Source organism: Lissotriton vulgaris, chromosome 2_1 (assembly GCF_964263255.1).
Source record: "Lissotriton vulgaris chromosome 2_1, aLisVul1.2, whole genome shotgun sequence".
In the NCBI taxonomy this organism is placed as follows: Eukaryota; Metazoa; Chordata; class Amphibia; order Caudata; family Salamandridae; genus Lissotriton; species Lissotriton vulgaris.
The window spans coordinates 1,126,732,363-1,126,749,108 of NC_141687.1; positions in this window are offsets into that span (position 1 = coordinate 1,126,732,363).

Consider the following 16,746-nt stretch of genomic DNA (forward strand, 5'->3'; position numbering starts at 1 on the left):
ATTGCAATTCGCATATATAGTTAGTTGCACTAACTATATATCGCGCACCCGCAATCCACTGCTGATGATGTCACATATTACATCATTCATGACATGGTCAGTGACATCACTGATGACATCACTGATGACATCTCAAATGACATCACTGATGACATCACTGATGACATCTCAATTGACATCACTGATAACATCTCAAATAACATCACTGATGACAGCACTGATGACATCTCAAATGACATCACTGATGACATCACTGATGATATCTTTCATGTGACAATACAATGCATCTCCTCACACTTTAATATAACCTCTGTTACCTCCAGTGTAAAATACAGAATATAATTTTTTAAACCATTGACACACCAATACTAGTTACTACATACGCACTCACTGATTCCTTTGTCTACACACAGATTTACTCATTCACACATACAATCATTCATACATACAATCACTCATCTTTACAACACTATCATATGCACTCATACACCTATACAGACACTCACACTCTGCCACTCATCCATGGAGTTACTCACACACCTAGTCAGTCCTGTAAAGAATCAATCACACTTCCATTTTCTAATCAATACAGTTAAACATAGAGTACCTTACATTTTCAAACATATACTAACACATACTTACTCTCTTATACAATCATTGATACAAGAACACATTGATCTGCACAGAGTCACACATCTCCCAGCCAGCCACACACACACTCAGTCTCCCATACAAATACTTGGGCAACCAATCAATAACCCATATAGGTACTCATATAGCTACTGATCAACACATGCAGCAGGTTACAGAACAACAGACATAATGATGCACAAATTAAGACAGTTTAGTCACTAACCCGTGCACTCAGTGAGACACATTTAATCACTCACTCATACAGAGGTTATATTAAAGTGTGAGGAGATGCATTGTATTGTCACATGAATGATATCATCAGTGATGTCATCAGTGATGTCTTTGAGATGTCATCAGTGCTGTCATCAGTGATGTTATTTGAGATGTTATCAGTGATGTCATTTGAGATGTCATCAGTGATGTCATCAGTGATGTCATTTGAGATGTCATCAGTGATGTCATCAGTGATGTCACTGACCATGTCATGAATGATGTAATAAGTGACATCATCAGCAGTGGATTGCGGGTGCGCGATATATAGTTAGTGCAACTAACTATATATCGCGAATTTCAATGGTTTTGTGCGAGTAAATTAAGGTTTTGTAAATGCTAATCCCTAACTATATATGGTCTATAACCTATGGTTTTTTCAGTGAATTTTCAAGGTTTTGTAAATGCTAATTCCTAATTATATATGGTCTATAACCTATGTTTTTTTCAGTGAATATATATATATATATATATATATATATATATATATATATGAAACAAAAGTTCTCCGAGGACAGGAGGACAGGAGCCTTCAACCCATCAGTGTGGCCTCAGGAATTGGCATGGAGCAGCCCGTCAAATTTCACAAAGAAAGCACAATATATATATATATTCCCATGTTATAGTTAGTTGGACTCACTATAACTTGCGCGTACAATGCACTGCTGATGACGTCACATATTACATCACTCATGACATGGTCTGTGACATCACTCATGACATCACTGATGACATCTCAAATGACATCACTGATGACAACATCCTTATGACAAAGTGGCAGACCTCCTATCAGCATAAAATAACCTTTGACACACACATTTGAAACTAACATTTTTTTAAAAAAGGAGAAACCAATACCAATTACAACAACTTATTAGGTAATTCCAACATCTACATACACATCCACTCATTCACCAACAGTTCTATATAGTCACTCATGCATGTACTTACTCATCATATGTACTCATACACCTATACATCCTGCTACACACTAATACTCATCCATATAGTTACTCACACACAAATTCACACATGCAAATAAACTATCAAAAAACCATTTACTTGATTATACTGCTATATACACACCACTACACATTCTTCTACAGAAACGGAAACATATTTACTCTCTTAAACAATCAATTATAAAAACACATACTCACTAACCCACCCATACACGCAATCATCCACCCATACAGTCTTGCACACATTCTGTCTTCAAAATACATACAAATAGTGAGTCACTCATTCAGGCATCTGTGCTCTAAGTAATATCCCCCACCGAACCATACAGACACTGATACTGATACTCAAAAAAACAACTAATAACCCATATACACACTCATGTAGCTACTCACCAACCCATGCAGCCACTTATACACAAAGTGAAACACAGATACAGATATTTAAATATTTAAACATTACTCGCTAATATATGTTTTCACTAAGATACATTTAATAAGTCAGTTAACCAATCAATTTTACACAAAAAAACATCCATTTAGACATTTATTTACCCATTCATTCTTCCATCAACCTTTTGATATACATATATAAAAAATATGTATTTTTCAGAAAGATACACATTCACTGGATGATGGCATCAGTGATGTCATTTGAGATGTCATCAGTGATATCATGAGTGATGTCACTGACCATGTCATGAGTGATGTAATATGTGACATCATCAGCAGTGCATTGCATGCGAAAGTTATAGTGAGTCCAACTAACTATAACGTGGGAATTTCAATGGTTTTATGCGAGTAAAATTTCCACCTAACTATAACTGGTGTCAAACCTATGGTTTTTTCAGTGAATTTATATATATATATGCGTCAAGCGGGGGCCGAGATAAAAGGGGGTCCCAAAACGCGTTTTCCCCACGTTAATTTCCATAGGGCGGTCAACCTCACTTATAGCCCGAACGGCTGAATGGATTTACACCAAATTTGGCAAAATTGTAGGGACTGGTAGCCCGATGTGCCTTTGCTATGTCTCAAGATATGTGCTCCAGTGGATTTTGAGTAATTTAGGTTCAAAAAAATAGATATATCTATGACAGCGCCCCGGTACGCGCACCGGGCGCGCCACACGACTTGCGCGCAGAAAGCTGATTGGTTCTTGGTTGTCCATAAACATTCGAAACAGTCCGGAGCGGCCGCCATCTTGTGTCTCGGTAGGATGGAGACACAAGAGGTGGCCAAAACAAAGGGGGAATTGATCATAAGGGGTCAGAGTAGACCCTCCCTGACCCCCTAGGTTTGATGTAGGGGCTTTAAAAGGGCCCCGCGGGGCAAACAAATAAATATATATATTTTTTCAATTTTTGCGTGGGGAGCGCTCGGTACGCGCACCGGGGAGCGCACCGGGAAGCGCACAACAGAGAAAAAAGAATGCCAGAGTTTAAAAAATGTTGGCAATATTTTATAAATGGGAGGTAGTTCTGAAAAGAACTTTTTTTTCATTCTTTTTGTTGTTTTAGATTTTTTTTATTATTTTTCTGAACTTTTTTTATTTTTTTGTGTTTTTGAACAATTTTATATTTTTTGGGGGTTTTTTGAGGGAACAAACAAAAAACAGGGAATTGGAAATGGCTCAACAGGAGGAAAAAAAAAGAAAAGAATTACTGTTTTCTTTCCTTGCTGCATTTGTGGTTGTCTATAGCAGTATTTATTAAGGTGACGCTAAGTTCACCATAGCATAAAGTTTTGCCACATAAAATGCAAAGAAATTTGACCTTGCCAAATTTTGGTTGAATATTTGGCACCATTTGCCGTTCTTCTAGTCCAGAAAGTGAGGGTACTGAAGAGGAAGTGCTGGCCACAGGGGGTGGGTTGTGCCGAAGTTTCCGGACTTCAGCCTGCGCCAAATTATTGGGATGCCACCTCTCCATGTGGCGGGTCATGGTATAGTTACCAAAAGAATATTTCTTGGAGGGATTGCCCCTGGAGAGAACTTTGTCACAGATGAGACAGGTGACTTTGGGGGCGTTCATCTTTTTTTGGTCATCTGGAAAAGAAAAAAATTGCCAAATGAAGTGCACTTTGACGTGCCTTTGTCTTGGTTCTTCTGGGAGGTAGACCCTTTGATATTGATCCTCCTCCTCTTCTTCCTCCTCTTCTTCTTGTCCTCCAAGAAACTGTGGTGGTGGACCTTCCTTTCTGGGTGGTGGGGGTGGTGGTCGGGATGCACCAGCTGCAGCAACAAGTAATGCCATTCTTTCCTCCAAAATAGCTCTTGCTCTCTCAATGAAGAAAGTAAGAATGAGGAAAAAAGGAGGGGGCTTTCATTATTTGGAGAAAAAAATTGAAGAGAACCAATGAAAAGTGTTATTTTCAAGTCACATGACCCGATGCGCTTACATTACGTGCTCCGGCGCGCTTACGTTACGCGCTCCGGGCCGCGCCATGGAGCGCTTCCGGGTGCGTTTACGCAGCGCGTCATAAGACGCATCACGCGGCTACGTGATACGTCACACTTACGCGACGCGTCACAATGTTGTTTTCGATCGTGACATTGGCGCTAACGGGACGCTTCCTGGTTCGCGCACCGGGGCTCTTCAAAATAGTATGCTTTCCGGGGCGCTCACCGGGGCGCGCACCGGAAGCGCTCCAAGACAAATATATATATATATATATATATATATATATTTTTTTTTTTTTAAATGAAAAATTGTAAGAACTGATAGCTATGTCTCAAGATATATGCTCCAGTTGTTTTTAAGAAAATTAACTTTTAAAAAATATATATTGGCCTATATTTGAGCTTTATATATGTTAGAGCCCAAATGTAGTCCAAATGTAGGCCAATGTAGCCCAATGTAGCCCAAAGATGGCCACCAGAGACAAAAAAATACAAATGTAGCCCAAATATCAGCCAGATATAGCGCAACTATAGCCCAATGATAGTATGTACCAGAGTGTTCTAAAGAACAGCTAGAGCGGTAACAGTTTTACTTATAAAGTGAGACTTTTAGTTAGGAATTAGCATTAAAAAAACCTTTGAAATTCACTGAAAAAACCATAGGTTTCACACCAGTTATAGTTAGGAATTAGCATTTAAAAAACCTATTACCAAGTTACCGCTCTGACTGGGACTTTGACTCTGACTGGGACTGGGATCACGGTTCATGTTTGGGTTAATGCTGAGGCTGGTTCAGGCTCGGGATGCTGTACGAGCTGCCCAGGGAATGTGACCAAAGCTGAAGTGGGGGGGCTCTCGGCACAACTTAGGGTTGGTTCTTTCAAATATATTAAACATAGACAGACATCCAAACCCCCCTACCTATTTTCTAAGCGCCTGAGTGGTCTAGAGGCAGCGCGGCAGAGACATAGACAAAGGCCTACTGCCAGTAAGGGAGCCAACATGGCCTGCTTGGAAAATACACTGCAGGAACAACAAACTCAGAGTGAACAGAGCGAGAGCTCAAATCTTGCAAGCCGACCAGAGACGAGAGGGGTAAAAAATAAGGATGAAAAGCTAAAAATCATGACCAAAGAGAAAGATAAAGAAAAAGATAAAGTCTTTGATAAAGATCTGGAGAGACAGAAAGATCAGGACAAGACCACATACAAAGACAAAGATAAAGTTAAGGAGGACAAGTAAAGAGACAAGGGCAAATACAGAAACAAGGCTGGCGACAAAGATAAAGACAATGAAGGGGGGCCTGATAGCTCCCAAATGACCGCAAAAATGGAGCTTCTAGAAAAGAAGGCAAAGCGGCTACAGGCCATTAAAAACTCAAAATCGGCAGCGAAAACTAGCGGTCTGCCCAACGATGCTCAACCCAAGATCTCAAACATCTTTACCCCAGTAATTAAGGAACAACACAGCCAGATGGGGCAGATAGAAACGGCTGACAATCAACACAATCCATATAACGTATCATAAATTCCTGGTAACTTAATGAGGCAATCGATTCCAGTAATCGGAGAATCTTCGACCGTTTCAACAACTAAATCGAGTACCCTCCCAGACCTGGAATGTACTGATTCTACAGCAAAAACAAAAGACTCTACTAAGGATAACAGTGGCGGCAAAAAACAGGAAAAGAGGAAAAAAAGACAAAAAAGACAAAAAAACATATTTGACGAAGACACCACAGATCAAGGAAACAATACTGACTGGATGGATCAAAGAAAAGGGCATACACCGCCTAAAGCAACTGAACTGTCGGATCCGATTTCTGGCCCCAATCCCAATCCAGGGAGAGAATGGAAAAAAACTGAATATAAGACATCCGACAAAAAAGAAGAGAAAACAGAGCTTTCCTTGGGGGACGTCATCAATTCAATCAAGATATTCCAAGAAGATGCGAAAAGGGACAACGAGAAACTCCAAGGAGCAATCAGTAAAATGGGCCAAACATGCCTAGAAATCTCGGACAGAATGGCTTCTGTTGAGATCCGAACCGAGAATCTAGAAAATGATGTCTCCGACCTCCAGAAATGAGGAAAAGAACATGAGGGAATTATGAGAGACTTGATGATGAAAGTGGAGGATTATGAAAACAGGGCACGGAGGAACAATCTGCGCCTCTTGGGAATTCCCGAGGGAGTGGAGGGGAACGGCCCAAGGGGCTACATGCTATCCCTGTTCAAAGAGTCATTCCCTGAATTAACCAATTGGGACTGGGACAAAGAGGTTCAGCGGGCCCACCGCTTTCCACTTACACTCAAAAAGGGCTCACATTCATCAGAGAAATACCCCAGAGCTATGTTGGTCTTTTTGGGAATTTTCTTTTAAGAGAAAAAATATTCGATCTTGTACGTCCAACTCGCAGAAGAACATTTAAAGGGTTCACGTTTTTCAGCAGACCTGACTTTGCTCATGCAACGGTGGAAAGAAGATGGAGGTTGCGGCAACTCTTCACTCCATTCGAACAACTGGGTGCCACAGTATTTTTACAAAACCTGGCAAGACTAAAGATTATTTGGAATGGAGTAACTAGAATATTTGTTAGTGAAATCCAGGCGCAAAGCTATCTCGAAGAGATAACGGAAATCAGTAAAGATAAAGATAAACTTCAAAAAAAAAGGGGGGAAAATGAAACAAAAGAAAGGGGAAAAAAAAAACCAAACTCATGATATGTCGATATATTCATAGTCATGACACGAAGGATATGGATAGGAAGCTGAAGGTGGCGGGGGCACACTGGGGGCTATCAAAGTTGGTGCACAGGAAACACAATGGAAGACACTGTTAAGACTAACTTTTTCACTCTATATTATTTAAGGTATAGGGGTTAGGCGGCGGAGATGCCAGCTATTTACTGACCACTGGATGCCCGCAACCGGGTTCCTTGGGAACCAGGTAGCCTCATTAGATGGTGGAGGGTGGGGGGTGGGATGCAGGAGGAAGGTGGGGGGGAGTGGAGGGGTTTTAGGAGGAGGGGGGAGGGTGCGACCATACAGACAAAAGGGAAAAAAAAATAATAACATCATTAATAACAGGCGAAATAAGCTGAATCAGCGATTAGACGAGAAAAGAAAGGAAAAGGGGGAAAGGACAGGAATAGGGGGAAAAAGTGGGGGAAAAGGTTATAATGGCTAAACTTAAAATACTTTCAATAAATATCTGTGGGCTTAACGACTATAAAAAAAGACAAAAAGTAGCGATTGGCTTGAAATCAATCGGGGCCGAAATCATCTGTCTCCAAGAGACTCATGTTGAGGGATCCCAGAGACACATTCTAAAATCTCTGGGATATAAACTAGTTGTTGCTACCACACTAGCAAGTAAAACTCGTGGGGTGGCTATTTTGACACAAGGCAATAGAATTCGTGTCATAAGATCAGCAGCAGACTCAAAGGGCAGATGGGCGATTGCAGAATGCCAATATTCTACCGGGAAAAATATTACGATATGCTCAGTCTATGCCAGTATAATTGACGATCTGGAGGTATTCCTTTTTTTAAGTAATGAACTGGCACATTGGCCGGTACCAATGATAGTTTGTGGTGACCTTAACCTCAACCTTACACCAAACTGGTGCTCTGATCAGAACTTTAAATATAAATGCAGAAAACCAAAAACTTGGAATGCTGTGAAAGAGCTCTGCCATATACATGGGTTGGTAGACTGTTGGGGGAGTAAATACCCATTGATTCCTGGATACACATTCTTTTCCCATCCTCATCAAAAATTCACTAGAATAGATTATATATTGGTTTCACACACTATTGTTTCCGAGTGTTCTATAGAACTGCTTCCCAGAGTTCTTTCAGACCACAATCCTTTAACTTAGGGTATAGATATTGGGGCGACCCAGTCCGTCCAAAGCACCTGGACGTTTGAAAGGGCTCTGTTAATTAATGATAAGTATTGTAACCATATGAAAAATTGGATCACAGAATTCCTAAATTTTAATATGGGTAGCGCCCCTCTGGTTGTGGTCTGGGATTCACTAAAAGCAGGAATAAGAGGTGAAACTTTAAGATTTTCAATTCAAAATAACAAAGAAGCAAAAGATAAGCTAAAAAAACTACAGGAAAATTTAATAATTAAGGAAGAAGATCTAGTTAGGGCGGTCATAGGTGGGAATAACTCAGAAGGTGCTGCAAGAGAGGTTGCCATAGCAAAAAATCTTATATCTGATATGTTCCCCAAGAAAGCGATTAATAAAGCTTCAATATGTAGGGAAAAAATCTATGAAATGAGTGAGCAGGTGGGCCACCAACTGGCTGTACGTGCAAGACAACAAAACTCGGAAAATACAATTAAAACTATTAGACATCCTATCTTTGGACTAACCGACGACCCGATAAAAATCAGGGAAGCGTTTAAGGGGTATTATTCTGATCTTTATACAGAGACAGGTAGCAGCCAGAATAAAATGCAAGAATATCTAAATTTAGATCCAAGGCCCCACTTACCACTGCTTGATCAAGACAATCTCTCGGTGACCCCAGATTGGATAGAAATTCTCCTATCAATAAATAGTCTGGCCCTAGGGAAGGCGACAGGTTTAGACGGAATTCCGGTTGAATTCTATGCTAAATTTTGTAAGATATTGAAAGAAATTCTAACTAAATTAATGATACACGTTTTTCAGGGTGGATGTCCTCCAGATTCTTGGGCCCGAGCAAAAATTATCGTTTTCCCCAAAAAAAATAAAGATCCTACAGAATTGGGCTGTTATCGCCCAATTACTTTAATTAATAATGATTCCAAAATATACTCCAAAATGCTAGCCAGTAGACTCACACCAATTATCCATAAAATTATATCTGCTAGGCAACATGGATTCGTCCCAGGTAGATCTACAACAGACCACATCCAGAGAGTGATCACGCTCTTTGACATGGCAGAGGTAGCAGGAGACCCTATGGCCTTGATATTACTAGATGCGGAAAAAGCATTTGACAGGGTCTCCTGGCAATATCTCTGGAATGTCATGTCATTTAGGAGCGGGATCGGGGATCACTTCATCAAAGCTGTACAGATCTTATATGTCACACCCGAAGCAGCGGTTATGATTAATGGGGACCTATCGGAAACCATCAAGGTAACAAGAGGCACAAGGCAGGGGTGCCCTTGCTCTCCTTTACTGTTTGCTCTGTATTAGATCCTTTTATTACTAGGTTAGAGATAAACTAATCCATACCACCTATTAAAACTATTAATGGCGAAACCAAAACTTTGGCTTTTGCTGACGATATTGCACTTGTAACAGCCGATCCAATGTCATCAGTCAAAGCGATGGAGGAAGAAGCAACAAGGTTTGGGGAGATATCAGGGTATAAATTTAACCAAACTAAAACCCAGATCATAATTAACAATAAGACTAACTACTCAGACGAAAGGGTCGTAGACAAGGCAGTATATCTCGGCGTGAACATTACAGCAGATTTAGATAAATTAGTGAGCCTAAATCTGAGCCCCCTTCTAAAACAGACTGAAAAAAGTCTATCTCATCTACACAATTTGCACCTTACTATTATTGGTAGATGCAATCTTATCAAAATGCTACTTTTTTCCGGAATTTTTGTATTTTTTTCGCACGATTTGTTTAAACTTTGATCCACAGATTTTTAAAATTATAGACAACATTTTTGCACGTTTTATTTGGGTATTTGGAAGAACACGTAGAGCCCAAAGGTTTATTACCTTACCTAGGGAAAGAGGTGGCCTGGCATTACCAAACTTCAAACTATACTGATGGGCCACCATCCTTAAATACTGCAGAGTGCTCTTAACCCTCAGGCAGGAATTTAATGCAGAGAGTCTAGTTCCAACGCCACAGGAACTGATCCTCGGCGAGGAAGCAAGCAATCATTTGTGGAGGTTAACATATGATTGTCACTTCAAAAAAGTACGCTTTAAATCACTCAAAGGTATCTATATCGTTTGGAATCAAGTACGAAAACTTCTGGGGATCGGCAGATTCTCCCACTACACTACGCTATGTGGGAATAATAATCTCCCGGAGATATTTAAAGACTCCTGTATGAGGCGCTGGCTTAGAGCAGGAATAGTACAAGTTGGGTCACTGTACGATTCAGTGGGCTTTCGATCATTCGAATCCCTTAAAATTAAATTTGGACTGAAATCTGGTGATTTTTACAAATATTTACAAATCAGAGATTATATTTCTAAAAACGGGAGGGGAGAGAGTCATTTCGGAAAATTTTGGCAATTGAAACGGCCCATACGGATAGGGTTAGAATAGGTGAAATCTATAAAAACCTAGTTACTGGCCTTCCGGATGACCTAGAGAAACATCTTCATAACTGGGAAATTAAACTAGGTATGTCTGAGACCATAATACATAAAACATTGGAAATGTCATTCTCTTTACTAATGTCCACTAAACTTCAAGCCCAATTCTACAAGACATTTTTCCAACTATACTATACCCCCGAAAAGATTTCTAAATGTAGCTCAGGTAAAGGTACATTATGTCCTCGATGTGCAATGCCCAAGGTAGATCTGATTCATATGTTGGCCACATGTGAAACCCTGAAAACTATTAGACGAGAAATATCATTGTTTCTATCAGAGATATTTGTAACTAGAATTGTGATCACGACAGCGGAAATAATACTTGGGATTGATGGGGACCCTAGACCAGCTACCATTCAGGGACTTCTGTTTATCTCAATGGCCATTCTAAGAATTTGCTTGACATCAACTTGGTTAGACCCATATCCACCTTCATTTCACCAATGGCGGGCACGACTACTAGCTGCATATAATGTGGAAATAGCCATATTCAGTAGGAAGGGAATGAAAAGGAAAAAGAAAGGGCTTGAAATATGGCACCCGCTTACACAATGGATGGGGAGATCGATATTGTGATATTGTTTAAACATGATAAACTTGTGCCTCTTTTCCCTCCTCTTCCACTTTTCCAGTCTAGATCTTTCATCGTCCTGCTTCATGTCTTTGCTCTCTGTTGTTCTGTATGACACATCTTCAGCTGAACTTACTTTGTTTCTAAACTGACAAATTTCAACTTTGATTTTGATTCATCAAGATGATGTATATACGTGTTTAATAATTTAAAACAGTCTGTATGGGGCAGGGGTTCCAGGGGGGGGGGGGGTTAATTGATAAAACTGTACAATAAAGATAATTAAAAAAAAAAAAACTTTGAAATTCACTGAAAAAACCATAGGTTTCACACCAGTTATAGTTAGGAATTAGCATTTAAAAAACCTATTAAATTCACTGAAAAAACCATAGGTTTCACACCAGATAGCTACTCACCATCCATGCACCCACTTATACACAAAGTGAAACACTGAAACAAACATTTAAATATTGAAACAATACTCGCTAAAATATGTATTCACTATGATACACTTAATAAGCCAGTTAACCAATCATTTTTTTTTTAAAACATCCATTAAGACACTTATTGAAACATTTATTCTTCCATTGACCTTTACATATACATATATAAAACATGTTTATTTTTCAGAAAGGCACACATTCACTGGATGGTGTCATCAGTGATGTCATGAGTGATGTCACTGACCGTGTCATGAGTGATGTAATATGTGATGTCATCAGCAGTGCATTACACGCGCAAGTTATAGTGAGTCCATTAACTATAACGTGGGAATTTCAATTGTTTTATGCCAGTAAAATTTCCAGGTAACTATAACTGGTGTGAAACCTATGGTTTTTTCAGTGAATATATATATATATATATATATATATATATATATATATATATATATATATATATATATATATATATATATGTATTACCTACTGGCGATAGCCAGTAGGTATATATAGTTAGGATTTTTTTCCTATGGGATTTTTGAAAATTCTATGTCGAATAACTTTGGCGTTTGAGGACAGAATTGGCTGAAATTTTCAGGAAAATGGAACATTTTGTTTCTGAGCAGCCCCTGAAAATTTGGGGGGGGGTTCGTCAAGGGGGGGCCGAGAAAAAAGGGGGGTCCCAAAACGTGTTTTTCCCATGCAATTTTCCATAGGGCGGTTGGCCTCACTTTTAGCCTGAACGGCTGAATGGATTTACACCAAACTTGGCAAAATTGTAGGGACTGGTAGCCCGATGTGCCTTTGCTATGTCTCAAGATATAGGCTCCAGTGGTTGTTACGAAAATTAACTTTGAAAAATATATATTGGGCTACATTGGGCTATATATATGTTGGAGCCCAAATGTAGCCCAATGTAGCCCAATGTAGCCCAATGTAGCCCAAAGATGGCCCCCAGAGACAAAAAAACAAATGTAGCCCAAATATCAGCCAGATGTAGCCCAACTATAGCCCAATGACAGAATGTCCCAGAGTGTTCTAAAGAACAACTAGAGCGCTAACAGTCCTACTTATTACAAAGGTATGGCACGCCTGAAGCCATCTTGATTGGAATAAAGTGGTAACTCTTAAAACATTTAATTTAAAAAGGAACAAAATGAGGGGGTTCATTTTGCCATAGAAAGTATGATTAGCGAATATATGACGAAATCCCGCATACCATCAGTCCGCAAAAAAAATGCCGCATGTACTATTAGGCCGCAAATTAAAATAACGAAAACTTTTAGAACGAATATGCCTTTAGCATACACTAAACAACTAAACTACCCTAAACCCTAAAACACTACCCCCAGCATGACCCTACACTACACAAACAGTACAACACTACCCTAAACCCTAAAACACTACCCCCAGCATGACCCTACACTACGCAAACACTACAACACTACCCAAAACCCTAAAACACTACCCCCAGCATGACCCTACACTACGCAAACACTACAACACAACCCTAAACCCTAAAACACTACCCCCAGCATGACCCTACACTACGCAAACACTACAACACAACCCTAAAACCTAAAACACTACCCCCAGCTTAACCCTACACTACGCAAACACTACAACACTACCCTAAACCCTAAAACACTGCCCCCAGCATGACCCTACACTACGCAAACACTCCAACACTACCCTAAACCCTAAAACACTACCCCCAGCATGACCCTACACTACGCAAACACTACAACACTACCCTTAACCCTAAAACACTACCCCCAGCATGACCCTACACTACGCAAACACTACAACACTACCCAAAACCCTAAAACACTACCCCCAGCATGACCCTACACTACGCAAACACTACAACACTACCCAAAACCCTAAAACACTACCCCCAGCATGACCCTACACTACGCAAACACTACAACACTACCCAAAACCCTAAAACACTACCCCCCAGCATGACCCTACACTACGCAAACACTACAACACTACCCAAAACCCTAAAACACTACCCCCAGCATGACCCTACACTATGCAAACACTACAACACTACCCAAAACCCTAAAACACTACCCCCAGCATGACCCTACACTACGCAAACACTACAACACTACCCAAAACCCTAAAACACTACACCCCAGCATGACCCTACACTACGCAAACACTACAACACTACCGAAAACCCTAAAACACTACACCCCAGCATGACCCTACACTATGCAAACACTACAACACTACCCAAAACCCTAAAACACTACCCCCAGCATGACCCTACACTACGCAAACACTACAACACTACCCAAAACCCTAAAACACTACCCCCAGCATGACCCTACACTACGCAATCACTACAACACTACCCTAAACCCTAAAATACTACACCCCAGCATGACCCTACACTACGCAAACACTACAACACTACCCAAAACCCTAAAACACTACCCCCAGCATGACCCTACACTACGCAAACACTACAACACTATCCTAAACCATAAAACACTACGCCCAGCATGACCCTACACTACGCAAACACTACAACACTACCCTAAACCCTAAAACACTAGCCCCAGCATGACCCTACACTACGCAAACACTACAACACAACCCTAAACCCTAAAACACTACCCCCAGCATGACCCTACACTACGCAAACACTACAACACTACCCTAAACCCTAAAACACTACCCCCAGCATGACCCTACACTACGCAAACACTACAACACAACCCTAAACCCTAAAACACTACCCCCAGCATGACCCTACACTAAACAACCACCACAACTCTACACTACACTAACACAACACTACACTAAACAACACTACACTACACTACACAATCACTAACCCACGAAAAAATTAACACAAACCCACTTACCTCTCTCGTCATCGTGGTTTTCACAAGCAAATGCATTTACCATACATGCCTTTAAAACGTAATTCTTTGTAAAGGCATGCGCGATAAATGCACATGCGTTTTGAAAAAATGCGGGATAATGGTATGCGAGGTTAATGACCTTGCGGGATAATGGTATGCGGACTGAAAGTCTGCGGGATAAAAAATGCGGGAAATTGGCTGCAAACCATGATTAGCAGCAGACTTCGCTGGTGAGCACTAGCTTTACTACAGTGATCTAATGAGCAACTAGAGTGCTAACATTCAGAATTTATGGCAAATGTGTGACACATCTGAATGCCTTCTTGATAGAACCAAAGTAAACAAGCATTGAAAATGCAATAGATCTCGCCCTCGTTTAAGTTAAAGCCATTCTGTTTGTAATGAGGTGGCTTTTTAGCTTTGCTTTTATTAGTGTTTTTAAAACTTTCATGTAAATAACATGCATATGTATGCATATATGTATATGTATGCATGCATTTATATTTATATAGATATGCAGATTATATATGTTTATATATGTATATTACCTACTGGCGATAGCCAGTGGGTATATATAGTTAGGATTTTTTCTCTATGGGATTTCTGAAAATTCTATGTCTAATAACTTTGGCGTTTGTGGACGGAATTGGCTGAAATTTTCAGGAAAATGGCACATTTTGTTTCTGAGCAGCCCCTGAAAATTTGGGGGGGTTTGTCAAGGGGGGGCCGAGAAAAAAGGGGGGTCCCAAAACGCGTTTTTCCCATTCATTTTTCCATAGGGCGGTTGGACTCACTTTTAGCTCGAACGGCTGAATAGATTTACATGAAACTTGGCAAAATTGTAGATATGGTTTGCCCGACGTGCCTTTGCTATGTCTCAATATATGTGCTCCAGTGGATTTTGAGAAATTAACGTTTTAAAAAATATATATATCTGTGAACGCGCTCCGGTTAGCGCCCCGGTTCGCGTACCTGACGCGTAACGGAACTTCGCGAAGCGAAGCTGATTGACTCTCCGGTGTCTGTCAACATTCTAAACAGTCCGGAGCGGCCGCCATCTTGTCTCTCGGTACGATCGAGAGACAAGATGTGGTGAAAAACGAAGGGGGAAATGAAGGAAAGGGGACAAGGTAGACCACTCCTGACCCCCTAGGATTGATGAGGGGGATATTAACGTGCCCCGCGGGGCAATAAATAAAAAAAAAACGAACCGGGCAGCTCACCGGGCAGCTCACCGGGCAGCTAACCGGGCAGCTAACCGGCAGCGTAGCTGTCAACATTGTAAACAGTCCGGAGCGGCCGCCATCTTGTCTCTCTGTAGGTTCGAGAGACAAGATGTGGTGAAAAAAGAAGGGGAAATGAAGGAAAGGGGGCAAGGTAGGATTGATGAGGGGGATATTAAAGTCCCCCGCGATTTTTCGCGGTAGAGGCGCTTCCCGGTACGCGAACCGGGCAGCTAACCGGCAGCGTAACGGGAGTCCGCCATCTTGTGTTTTTGGAGCGTCCGGTTCACGTACCGGGTAGCGCCCCGGTAAGCGTAACAAGGGGAAAACCAAGAGAAACAGTAAAAAAAAAATTAAGGTAATAGATTTCCAGCAAACTTGGCAAAATTGTAGGGACTGTTTGTTTGATGTGCCTTTGCGAGGCCTCAAGATATGTGCACGTGTGGAATTTGTCTAATTAAGGTTAAAAAAAATATATATATCTGTAAGCGTGCTCCGGCACGCTTACGTTACGGGTTTTGTTTGCGCTGCAGAGCCGATACGTCACGGTTATGCGACGCGTCATGAGGCGTCTCACGTGGCTACGTGATACGTCACGTAATTAAGAATATATTTTATAGCTATAGATATTAGCTTTTAAAAAAACAATGAAATTCACTGAAAAAACCATAGGTTATAGACCATATATAGTTAGGAATTTGCATTTACAAAACTTCGAAAATTTACTGAAAAAACCATAGGTTAGAGACCATATATAGTTAGCTGGACATTTTATTGACATAAAACCAATGAAATTCCATATATAGTTAGTTGCACTAACTATATATCGCGCACCCGCAATCCACTGCTGATGATGTCACATATTACATCATTCATGACATGGTCAGTGACATCACTGATGACATCACTGATGACATCTCAAATGGCATCTCAAATGACATCACTGATGACATCATGACAAACCAATACCAGTTACTACATACGCACTCACTGATTCCTACGTCTAC